The 12,712-nt window shown below is 43.2% G+C and overlaps 1 pseudogene; it reads left to right on the forward strand.

Annotated features, from left to right (window-relative positions):
- The first annotated feature begins 810 nt into the window (after positions 1-810).
- Positions 811-9,943, forward strand: LOC136548914 (protein argonaute 18-like; annotated as a pseudogene).
- Positions 9,944-12,712: the final 2,769 nt, after the last annotated feature.

Below are 12,712 nucleotides of genomic sequence, written 5' to 3' on the forward strand. Positions count from 1 at the left end.
AGTGATTGATGATATAAATGAACCACTGCGATTGTATTGTGATAACAATCCAGCGGTACAGTACGCTCACAACAATAGGTCAAGTGGTGCTGCCAAACACATTGACATAAAGTACTATGTTGTGAAAGATAAAGTTCGGGATCATATAATAAATCTTGAGCATATAAGTATAGAGAAAATGCTCGCGGATCCGCTCACAAAGGGCTTACCACCCAACGTGTTCAGAGAACACGTAGCCGGCATGGGTTTAAGGGAAAGCCTATGATACCCGAACATACGAAGGGCCCAAAGAAAGTTTACATTTCAAAACGGAGAATTGTATTGTGGCTGTTAGTCTAACGGCACTAATTGCTGTGACGATGGGACAGTTCTATGCACTAATCTATGATGAAATAGGATGGAAGCAAGAAAAATATGAATTGAAAGTTTTAAGTATGAAATTAAAGAACGAAGAATAGATGAGAGATCAAGGGGGAGAATGTTAGTATTGATCTCCCACCAGTTAGGCCCAACGGCCTAACTGGGCCTTGTCCTCGCGCCCTGATCGGGGGCGCCAAACCCTACATGGTTGGTGGGCCCCCGTCGCACAACGCTATAAAGGAAGGTGGGGGTCGGGGCTCGCGACACGAGGTTCACCGCGCCGCCAGTCACCCCACCGACATCCTAAACCCTAGACCCGATCGAAAGTAGGGGCGCTGCCAGCGACGGGAAGTACCACCGACGCCGGCAACGCCACCCGACGCTCACGCCGCCGCCGAGGACGCCACAGCGCCGACTCCCTCTCCACCGACCGTCGCTGCCGGCGCGCAGATGGCGTCCGTCAACGAAATCCCGGCCGGAGCTTCAACAACTACGGCATTTGACGGTTTGCCACCTATCACCCATCTCTCAATCTCTCTGTGAAATCCGAATGCTCTATTACTGTGCTAAGTATCCCGATCCGATGAATATACTAAGAACTCTAAATCTAACAATTAGCTACCTTATTAACTGAGGAACCAAATAGATTATCAGCTAAACTTTTAGTAGCTACTATACTCCCTCCCGTTCTTTTTAGGAGGTACACCATATAATTTTGTTAGATCCAATACAGAAGGTGTTTCCCATTAGATCTCATTTACAGTACCTTTGGTTTTTCATATAAGAGGTTTCGCGAGCAGTAAGTGCATAAGAAAAAGGATGAAAGCCCCTCGCGTATCTTGTCATAATCATAACTATCCTTGTACCGTGGTAGCTAGGGGTGGAAATGGATTGTCTAAAAATTCGAATTATCCGAACTGTATCTGTTAAAACTTGTAATATGGATATCCGTATTCGTATATGTTTCTATTGTGGATGCTAAATGAATGTATCTGAATTCATTTTTAGTATTTTTCTCTATCTGATTCTAGATCCGTATTCGACAAAAATATGGAATCTCTGATATTCGATATTTATTTGTATCCGCAAAGAACAATGTATAATGAATCTATTTAAAGTTATTTGTCCATAACTAGTGTAATTATTTAATTTTAGTATTACTAATGATGCATTGAAACTATTTAGTAGTATATTTATAAGTAATTTTTAATATTAATTTAACACTATTAAAGATACATAAATATTAAATTAATTTTAGTATTTTTCTAACTTAGTTTAGACCTAATATTTTTCTTGCTGCAAATTATTTTAATATTTTAACTTATTTTGTGCTGATGTGAATTATTTTATATTTATAATTTCATGATAAATATGATATAAATAATGATTCATTAGTTGATATACTTAATTATTAATTATTTATTGATAAGTATATTATTTTTTAATGAGCTACTTTTGTCTATGTTATATACCCACATATATACTTTATTCTCTATCAATGTAATATTTTTGTAATTACAAAAAAATTGATAAAGAAAAATGGTTACCTGTTGCCTACCATTCTTATTTAAAATTTCTTCACTTGACCTATTATTTTATTAAATATTATCCATTATAATTTAGTTCACTTTGATACTGGAGATTATTAGAAGTGTACCTTGACTTTACTTTTTTCATGTATATCAATATGCATTTTGAGTTGAATTGAATAAATATCCTAATAGAAACCCGAATCTGATACATCCATTTTGTATTCGTATTCGAAAAGATCTGTATCCGTATTCAAATTTAAATTAAAATGTGATAAAAGGTAATATTCGGATCCGATTCCATGCGAATCCAATTGGTTTCATCATCTCTAATAGTAAAAAAAGCAAAAGTCAACCTAGGCAAGAGGACCTAGGGGTGCTTTTAACTGGATCTGAATCTCCTCTGGTAATTTTTACGAGTAAATAATTTTCAAAAAGACGAGGAGCTTAGAGAAGCTCTCATGCGTGGACGAGCGGTAGCCTGTCCTGAAGAAGGAAGTTAATTTGCTGACGTGTCTATTTTCACCGTTTCGTAGGTTATATACTACATACTGGGGATCAGAGGAGGGCAACTCACATCAAATTTCAAAAAAAAAGTACTACAGTGAAAAACAAAAATTACATTACTTTTCTGGGAAAGTTACCGTGGGACGCTAGCTCTATATAAACTGGGGGTGCACGCACGTCGTGCTGAACTGATTGCCTCCTCCACATTCCTTTTTCTTCTCTTCCAAGTACGTAACAGAACTCCTGCAGTCCTGCGTGCGCGCGAGAGCAGTTGCGCCCATGGCGAGGATTCACCGTAGCAGAGGGCGCGGGGTTCCAGCGGCAGCGGGCGAGACGAGGCGAACCCGAGTGGCGCTGAGACGGGGAACCGCAACGGGCACGGCTACGACGACAACTCGCGCGTCGGCCAGAGCTTTTTTAGCGATCGTGCCGAAGCGCGTCGGCCAGAGCCAGCCCGCCGATCCGCGCCAAGCCGGGCCACCCCTCGCGGAGGAGCCCACCGCGCTGCTGTGGAAGGAGTTCGAGGCTCTCGGCATCCACGTCCGCCGCGCCGAGCCCGTGTTCCCGCCGCGCCCAGGGTACGGCGGCGCGGGGACGCCGTGCGTCGTCAGGGCCAACCGCTTCCTCGGCCGCCTCGTCGACGAGGACCTGAAGTCCCTGCACCAGTACAACGTAAGTGCCCACTCTCTCTCGTCCACTCTTCGTTCGCTGTTGGCTTTGATCTGATCTGACCTAGCGCCATTGCCGTGGGTTCCCGTGTTTGTGGTGGTTCGTTTCGTTGTAGGTGACCATTTCGCCGGAGCCGACGACTAAGGGCGCGTACAGGGAGGTCATGACGAAGTTGGTGTCCGAGAACCAGCACACGGAGCTCGGCGGCCGCTTCCCCGCGTACGACGGCCGTGACTCGCTCTTCACCGCGGGCGCGCTGCCGTTCGGCACCAAGGAGTTCGAGGTCACCCTCTCTGCAGGCGGCGACAAAAGGTATGTAAACTCTGCTTCTCCCTTGCTGGCCGCTGCGGAGATGTGAATGCGATACAATTGCTCGACGAATTGTGCAGGATGGACACGAAGTACAGGGTGGTGATCAATCATGCCTCAGCAATCAGCCTGCTGCAGCTGAGGATGCTGCTGGCGGGCTACTCCACTGACATCCCCGCGCAGGCGCTGCAGGTCCTCGAGACCATGCTGGGTGACGTCCTCTTCAGCGAACGCAATGACATAGAGTAATTGACGAAACATTCACCGTCTCTGAGTATCTCACTGTGTTTATGATTTGGGATGATAAATGTTCTTCGTCTGGGCTGTGAACAGACGCGTCCCGATTGGCACCAATGATCATACACTGGGTGTTGAGGCATGGAAGGGGCTCTATCAGAGCATCAGGTCAACACAGGACGGCTTGTCTCTGATTGCAGGTCAGATATCAGTTCAATTCTGAATGCGGATTTTCCGTTTTCCTTTTCAGTTATGTACAGTATGGCATAGGATGTTTGGATAGCAGAACTAGCCAGATAGGGGAATTTTGGATAAAATATGTACTTGTGTAAATTCATTTATGTGGTCGGTGGAGTGGAAATCATATCTATTTCAGATCATTTGGACGCTGTTCTTTCAAGTGATTGCTTTAAAGAAAAACTTTGGGTTGCACTTCTACATGGCTACTAGTAAATATTGCAGTTCAGAACTTGTCTTTGCTAAATTTTTAATGTGCTGTAATTTTTCCATTGTAGACGTGTCCTCATCAGTTTTCGTTCAACCCCTGCTGCTGATTGACTTTGTTCAGAAGACCCTAAAGATAGATATCGTGGATAGGAACTTGACTGAACCTGAGTATGATAAGGTATCCACGCTTCCTCCTGCCTTAATACAAAATGCAATGTGCAAAAAAACTTCAGATGTATGATGTTGTTTTCTGAATTCAGCTGTTGAAGGCCCTCAGGGGTGTGAAGATTGAAGTCACACACAGATGTAATAAACGCCGTAGGTACATAATTACTGGCTTGTCAGTGAAGCCTACTAATTTATTTGAGGTAGGATTGCTCTACTTTGCATTTATGTTCAACTTAGACTCTCTATTTCTGAATTATATGGTGCCATCAAATTGTGCAATCAGCACTTCTAATGAAATGTTTCTTGGATCCTTAAAATATCAGTTTTGAATCACCGGGTGGAGCTACAAAGACTGTCATTGATCACTTCAGAGAAAGGTACAGCCTGGACCTGAAATACAAATCTCTCCCATGCATCGATGTCGGCAGTGAGCAGAAGCCAATTTATCTTCCTAGAGAGGTTGGTAATTATGGACTTCTCAACTTCAACATGATATATTATGCTTTTATATTCCTTACTCTTCCATAGATTCTGCTGCTATTTCTGAATGTCAATTTGAATTTCAGGTTTGCAAGATAGTTCCCAGGAAGTGTTACTAGAAAAAGCTGGAAGGCAGTCAGGTTTCTACTCTAAGGAAGTCAGCCTCCATCCAGCCTGAACCGGAGCAATCCAGTCGTCAGGTTCATGATCTCACTGCACTTTGTGTAATATTGTGTCAGCGGTAAACTGATAAAATTATCTTTAAGTTTTGTCTAACCTAACTTCCACTTGTCTTAGGTTGTTGACCGCAAACGCACTAAACATGCAAATGAATTTGGCATAGAATTTGATGACAATCTTACAACAACAGTTGATGCTAGAGTTCTGCTGCCTCCAAATGTACTACTTCCATGAGGTCTGATGTAGTAGTTTTAGGTCTAATGCAGTTTGTGATTGCCTTATGTGCTCTCCTTTTGTTGTTGTTGTAGCTTAAGTATCATGATTCTGGATCTCAGAAAATGTGGTTTCCAATGAATGGGTACTGGAATATGAAAGACAAGGTATGTCATGAGCGGCTAAACCAATCTTAAAGTTAGAGGTTCAATGAAGGTCCATTTTAAGAACCTTTTCCACTAGTGTCATACTGTCATTAACTTTCTCTTATGTTCTTTAGCGAAGTAATGAATCAAGAAAATATTTTCTTTAATTTTCCATGAATTTTGATTGTACATGACTCAATATATTTCTTCTTAATCTGTAACCATTGTTTGCAGAAAGTAATAAATGGTGCTAAGATCATCAACTGGGCATGCGCCAATTTTTGTGAAGATTTATCCAAGAAAGTTATTGAGGAGTTTTGCTTTAAGCTGGCTGAAATGTCTCACATTACTGGAGTGGTAATATGCTTTTTCATCATCCTTTTTCACACCGTCTCTAGGTCCAAACTGTCTTGTCTACCATTTTTCACTTTAATTTCAGGACTTCGACAATTTGAAGCTCCCAATATTCACTGCACGTCCAGATCAAGTTGAACATGATATTCATATATGCTATCAGGAAGTGCAGAACAAGCTGAGGGATCAGAAGATTGACTTACTGCTTGCTATTCTGCCAGATGAAAATGGCAGTTTATATGGTATAGTGTAGTGTTTATGATGGGACACATAGTTTCTTCATTTCTGTTACATATATGTCATGCATGATATTACTTCTAACCACAGGAAATATTAAAAGGATCTGTGAGACAGATATTGGTCTCGTGTCACAGTGTTGTCGAAGGTCAAATGTCTTCATCAAAAGTAATCAGATATTGGCAAATATGGCTATTAAGATCAATGCCAAGGCTAGGTAAACCTCAGCTTCGCTTCTCCATCTATGTTTTCAAAAACTTGCTGTTCAACATGATATGATATATTCACCATCTTGACAGGCTGGAGGAAGGGACTCAGTATTCGATGATGTACAGAAGAGTTTACCGGTTGTTTCAAACAAGCCGACGATTATATTTGGTGCTCATGTTTCTCATCCTTCTGCTGTAAATGATTCTGCTGCCCCTTCTATTGCTTCTGTAAGGTTTCCTTTTGTTTGCTAAATGGATAGTACCTTGGTCATTTTCATCTCATGAAACTAACAGATGCTGCCTGAGGTTCTGTTTAGGTCGTTGCATCCCAAGACTGGCATGAGGTGTCTAAGTGTATTGGTGTTGTTCGTGCACAAGGTCACTGTGAAGAGATCATCAGTGGCCTTGAAGACATTGTCAAGTACATCCTTCAATCTATGTAACTATTTGAAACATGCATGCCACCACATTGGGTTGCACTTTAATTTCTTCAACCTTTGAAGGGACCTCCTTCATGCATTTGAAAAGGACTCCAACAAGAAGCCCCAGCAGCTGATATTCTACAGGTTCTTATCTTTCAGCTGTTATGTGATGCGCTCTTTTGATCATCATCCCATGAAAATTAACAGTAGACTGTTTTGTATTTGGTTGCTAGGAATCCCCCGAGAGCTCCAAACGGGTGTCTCGGGGGCGTCTCGCCGGTGCCGTCCGGGACCGCCCCTTACGCCACCTCTCCGGCCGCCGCCATCGCCCTCCGGCGTGCGGCGGTGGCGGCCCGCGGCGTCCCACGCAACCGGCAACCACCGCAGCTCTCTTCCTTCCTCCCCCCCATTACTCCACCACCCCTCCTCGCTCCACGCTACTCCGGCGGTCGGGCGGCCTTGGAAGGGCGGATCCACCTCCCCCAATCACGGATCTGGCCTCACACGGTGGTTGGCGGCCTCCCCCACCTTTCGGCGCAGCTCCTCCCAGTCCGGCTGCCGCCGTGCCCGCGGGGCGCGCGTGGGACTGCTTCCGGGAGCCCCACCTGCTTCCTCTTGCGAGTAGGCTGGCCGGCAGGGCTGGATCCACCCTTCCTGGGTCCGGATCTGGCCCCCCACGGCTGGTGGCGGCCTCCTCCCCTTGTTGCGGCGTGGCTGCCCTCGGGCTTCGTGGCGCACAGGGGTGGCTGCCGGGATGCCGAGCTGTACCCGCTGGCTACCGTGTGGCTGGCTAGGGTAGGCCTGCGGCCGTCCGCCCCCCTCCCCCAACACCTACCTTCTCCGGTGAACCGATCGGGCGGCAGGGTGGATCCGGGCCTCCTGTGGCCGGATCTGCCCTCCTCCGCCCCAGATCTACTGCTTTGCGGATGGTGGCGCGGCGCTTCTCCCCCTCGTGGGGGCGATGCCTCTGGATGCATGGTGCTCTGGGCGAAAGCTCAGTCCGGTGGTGGTCGGGTGGACGACGGTGACGCCTTTGGCGCCACATACCTCCCTGGAGGCGTCGTTCTCTGAGCCCCATGCTCCTGTGCCACTAGCACTGGATTCTAGGCTAAAGCCCTGCCTTAGAGGCCTCTAAGGCCAACGGCGACGGCGTTTAGGTCACTGCCATGGGCGTCCTCCCCTTCCTGAAGGTGTCGCTGAAGAATCAGCCTAGTTCCTGCCGTCGGTTCCTTGAGGAGTCCCTCACTGTGCCTGTTGTGCTTCATTTCCACTCGCATTGGTCTGTCCTGCAGCTGTTGACCTCGCCCGGTTTGTTGTCGTGGATACCGTAGCGGATGCTTTGCCGCTACTACTTATCCCCCGATGGATGCTTGGCCGCTGGTTGGTTCGTTGGCGGATGCTTTGCCGCCGTGTGGTTTGTTGGCGGACGCTTTGCCGCCGTTGTCGTTGGCCTCCTCTCTGGCAGATGCTTTGCTGTCGAGAGTGACCTGGCCCTTCCCCCGCTATGGATGCTTTGCCGTAGTGGGTGTCTTCGCTTCTTCCCCGGCGGATGCTTGGCCGCTGGTTGGTTCGTTGGCGAATGCTTTGCCGCCGTTGCTGCTGGACGGTCTTCTGTGTAGGCGACCTTTGCGATGTTGTATCCTTTTCTTACAGGCCCAGTTCGTAGGTTTTAGGTGTCGTGGGCAGTCGCCATCTTTTGTATCCTTTTTTCTTGTTCTTAGTTTCTACTCCAGGTCACTCACCATTAGCTTGGTGGTTTGTAATCTGTGCTATGAGGGTTCTCTCGTAGCTGCGTCGTATAATTCTCTCTGCTTAATGAAAAACGGACTATATTACCCGATCGCAAAAAAAATGGCATAAGTAACGGTCAGTTCAAACAAGTTGTGGAGAAAGAAATCCCAGCGATAGAAAAGGTAAAGTGATTTGAGAGCAAATAGTGCTTTCCATTATCGTATTTGATTAGAATATTTGATAATAATAATTGTTTCTTCAGGCTTGGAAAGCACTGCATGATAACGAGAAGCCACAAATCACCTTCATTGTGGTGCAGAAGAAGCATAGGCTAAGGCTGTTTCCCATGGACAACAAGTATAGGCACCGTTCTGTTACGAAGAAAATTGTTGAGCCTGGTTAGAACTTAGAACCACAATCTTATTTGCAACAGTCAATTTATGGTATCCTGTTTCATAAGCCATCTTAATCACATGTTTCTGAAAAAATTGTAGGCACAGTGGTTGATAGCGAGATCTGTCACCCAGCAGAATTTGATCTCTTCCTTTGCAGCCATGCTGAGATGAAAGTAAGATGTCAACAAGATCACAGATAACTTGAACTGTCTTCTTTCCAGTTTGTATCCTAAAGAATAAACATTTAATGATTATGGCAATGCAGGGGACAAGGCGTCCTGTGCAATACCTTGTGCTGCGAGACGACAACTTCAAAGGAGACGAACTGCAGGCTCTCACAAATAACCTGTTCTACACATAAGCATGCTCTTGTTGTTTTTTTAGGTTTGTGCTGTCCAGGTGTCTGACAGTTTGTCCTGTTTTTGTCTCCTGTCAGTTATGGCGGCACTCAGTCGGTGTCAATTGGTATGCCATTTTTCTCTGTTTTCTCTGATAATTTAGTTTAAGCAAACTTTCCTCATATTTTTCCTGCTTAACAACGGTATCCAGTGAAATTAACATCCAGACTCCAGCTGTGTACTTCATAAAACTTGACAATTCTGGTTGAATTTGCAGTAAATCTACATCGATGCACTGATCCAGAAGCATGACTGCACAAGGATATCTGTATCATCAATATAGAAATATAATGTTACTAGCACAATTTTGCATGGTGCATGGAAGAAAATGTTAACGGTGATGCTTTGCTGATTGTTTGTAATGGCAGTTCCTCCCGTATACTACGCCCAAAAGCTCACACAGCGTGCCCGCGTCTACCTCGCCCAAGGCTCTGACACGGCATCAGCGTCAAGCTCCGGCAGTGCAGCTGCTCCTGCTCCTGCTCCTGGTGGTGGTCCGAAGCAACTTTCAGTGATAAAAGATGAGCTGAGGAGGTCCATGTTCTACTGCTAGTCCTTATGCCTCCTGAATAGGCGACGCATTGCTCTAGTGAAAGATTTGAGTTGAGTGTGCTCTGACATCTAGAGAAGGATGACATCTGCAACAGTTGTTGTGTTCTTTTCAGTACACTGCAACGGTTGTATGTTTGTAGAGGCCTATGTTGAATCAGTGTTTCCAGTAATCCAGAATGGGTGAGATATATTGTATCGTTCACCGTGGTCTGCCATGCACTGCGCGTCTGCGCTGCACCAGAGAAAAAACCCTGCAAAGCAACCTATATGCATCATCCTCTATTCCTCTGGTTTGCTAGTTGCCACTAGTCATCGGTCCATTCTGCGCTCGGAATGTGTTGCTCTGGTGTTGGGTGCCCAGCAGAAAACCTATGTCCATTCCTCTATAAAATTGTCACCGCCCCCACAGGCCACAAGGCAAGATCGACTTCTTGGTTCTGCTCCTGCCATTAATTCCTTGTTGCCATGGAGGCAGCGAGAGGTCTAATGATAATTCAAGCAGAGACGGCCGCACGGTCAGCCTGGGCTGGGACTCAAGAGTCAAGTCAGAGAGCGTATGGGTAGAGGCTTGCTTGAATTGTCGGTTTTGGAGACAAAAGGTTCCATCAACATCTTTTCCTATATATTGTTGGTTGGTTGTTTTCGCTTCTTCACAAACAAGAAAGGGGGGAAGAGATTGTCGTGATTCACCCTCTTCCTGCTTTGGAGTCAATTATTCCTTCAAGTGCTATCCTCTTTTTTAATTTGTCTGATTTCCGATTTGTCCTGCTTGAGAAAGAAATGAACGCTAGGGCCGTGTCTTTTACACTACTGCTCATTTTTTTTTCGAAACATCACACTACTGCTCATTTGGGGCTACCAGCAACTTGAATGCTTTTATTTAAAGACAATTTGCTTGTATGCCATTCTGAGCATTGCTTTGCGCCTTTGCACGTATACTACCACTCATTGATTAACTGGTGCTGTTGTGTTACTGAAATTTTGTAGGAGTTTATATTGCACAACTCACGCGCAGCTTGTGATTTTTTTTTTTTTTTGTGTGTAAAGACAGGATACTAATTCTGAATTCTATAGTTGGCAATCGTTGGTTGATCCTTCATCTAGCCTAGTAGGCACGTATGAGCACCGTCAAATGCCCTACCTTTATTATGGGCGCCTCTAAGGAACTGGCTCAACAAGTCTTAAGATTGACGAAGTTATCACATATACCTCACGTTGACGGGTACGTTATCTACAACTGGGAAAAATGTCATCATTAAATTTTGGAATAAATCTAAAAAAAATATGTACAAGATAGAGGACTTCAGTCTGGATAATCCAGATGAGGTAGGTTTTAACGCAAGAAAGCTAACTAGCTGAGCTACTCTAAGTTCACCGGTGAAACATGTTTTCCATCTTTCATCTATTGTGTTAGTATTTGGTCAACAACAAGAAACCCTTCAAATTCATTCCAAAGTTCTAAAAATGATGGTGTTAATTTGAGAAAGAAAAACAAAAAGTAATATTACTCATCAATCTCATTATGAAAAATTAGTCTAAATAACCCTATAGCTAGTTGTAAACTACCCCCCACTACCATTATGAAAAAAAACTAGTCTACACAACCCCTATAGCTATTTATAAATTGGTACCCATCACCACCATTATTAAAAAAAAGGTTAACCTAAAACACTACTATACCAATTTTATAAATTATCCACTTGCTATTATAAAAGAATAACCTAAAATACACATATGTCTATTATAATTTACCCACCACCTCCATTAAGAAAAAAAATTAACCGAGCATGTCCCTATGGATGCTTCTCAATTATCTATCTCTAACGTTATTTTATTTAAAAACAAAACAAATCAAGGAAAGAGAAGACCACATAATTTAGTTAATGCATAAATTGGTTGCACATGGTACACATTTAAGATATCAAGGTTGTAATTCAGATGATTGTTTATGTAAAATGTAACAAAAAAATGGAAACATATATAGATAGGTTAAAAAAGAAAGAAAAACAAAGATATGACCAAATTGAAGAGGATAATTGATGATATGTTCTATCATGGGAAAAATGAACATTCGCTCAAGTAAAATGAACAATGAAACTATTATCTCCCTCCCTAGACAATGTAGGTTTTTTTTCAAAAAAAAAAAAAAAATCTGTTTGACATATATAAATAGTAAACCATAATAAAAATAATTTTCCACTACACATATGGCATGCACAAAAAATTGACAAGCAAGGATATCAATATTGCTATTAATTGTTGTCATGCATTTGAGTTTATTTACATCATATAAACATATCATCTGCAGATGATTGAGGCCATAGTTGGTTTGAGGAGCATTGACAAAAGGGGTCAGTTGGGGTGGGGGTTACTTCATTAGTTTTTTCTTTTTTTTTAAAAAAAGTATTGGATTCGTTCAAGATGAGGTGGTAGGGTAAATTAAAGGGATCGTTGCATTGTCAGGGCCAGGTCTCCCACATGTGCGATTGGATTTTGAGGGAAAAGCTATGATTCATCCAAAAAAAATTATTTAACTATCATAGCAAAAGGTAGCAATTATGACCTAATTATTTTGGGTCTTTTGATATCAAAAGCTTACACACTAAAGAATTTTTTCCGTTTCGCAATGCCAAAGTATGCTAATGTGCGCGGCACCTGCATCAGCCCGAAGCATGCTATTGGTGTCCATGAATCTTATAAAAAAACATATTCTTACATCCAAGGGTAGTCCAATTTTAATCATGAAAAAAGAGAGAAACATTAACCAAATTGTCCCTTAAATATTTCTTCTTCGTAAAGCTGTTCCACACCAAATTTATAGATGATTCATATCGATTGGTTGTAGCAAATTAAAGATAAAGCTCGATCTTGTGTAATTCACGAAGGAAAAAGGATTTATCTCTTAACCATGTTCACACTCCTATAAGATCATATATTGTACTTCCTCCATTCTAAATTGTAAGATGTTTTGCTTTTCAAGATACATTATTTTTATTATATGTCTAAACATAGTGTATATTTAAATACATAGCAAAAAACTATGTATCTAAAAAAGTAAAAACATCTTGCAGTTTGGAACGAAGGGAGTAGTAGGCAACATCCTCTTCATTGGTCCATTTGATCAGGAAAAGTGAATCCTAGCTAGTCTTACTGTAAAAGCTGATGGTCC

This window comes from Miscanthus floridulus, chromosome 4 (assembly GCF_019320115.1).
Source record: "Miscanthus floridulus cultivar M001 chromosome 4, ASM1932011v1, whole genome shotgun sequence".
Taxonomy (NCBI): domain Eukaryota; kingdom Viridiplantae; phylum Streptophyta; class Magnoliopsida; order Poales; family Poaceae; genus Miscanthus; species Miscanthus floridulus.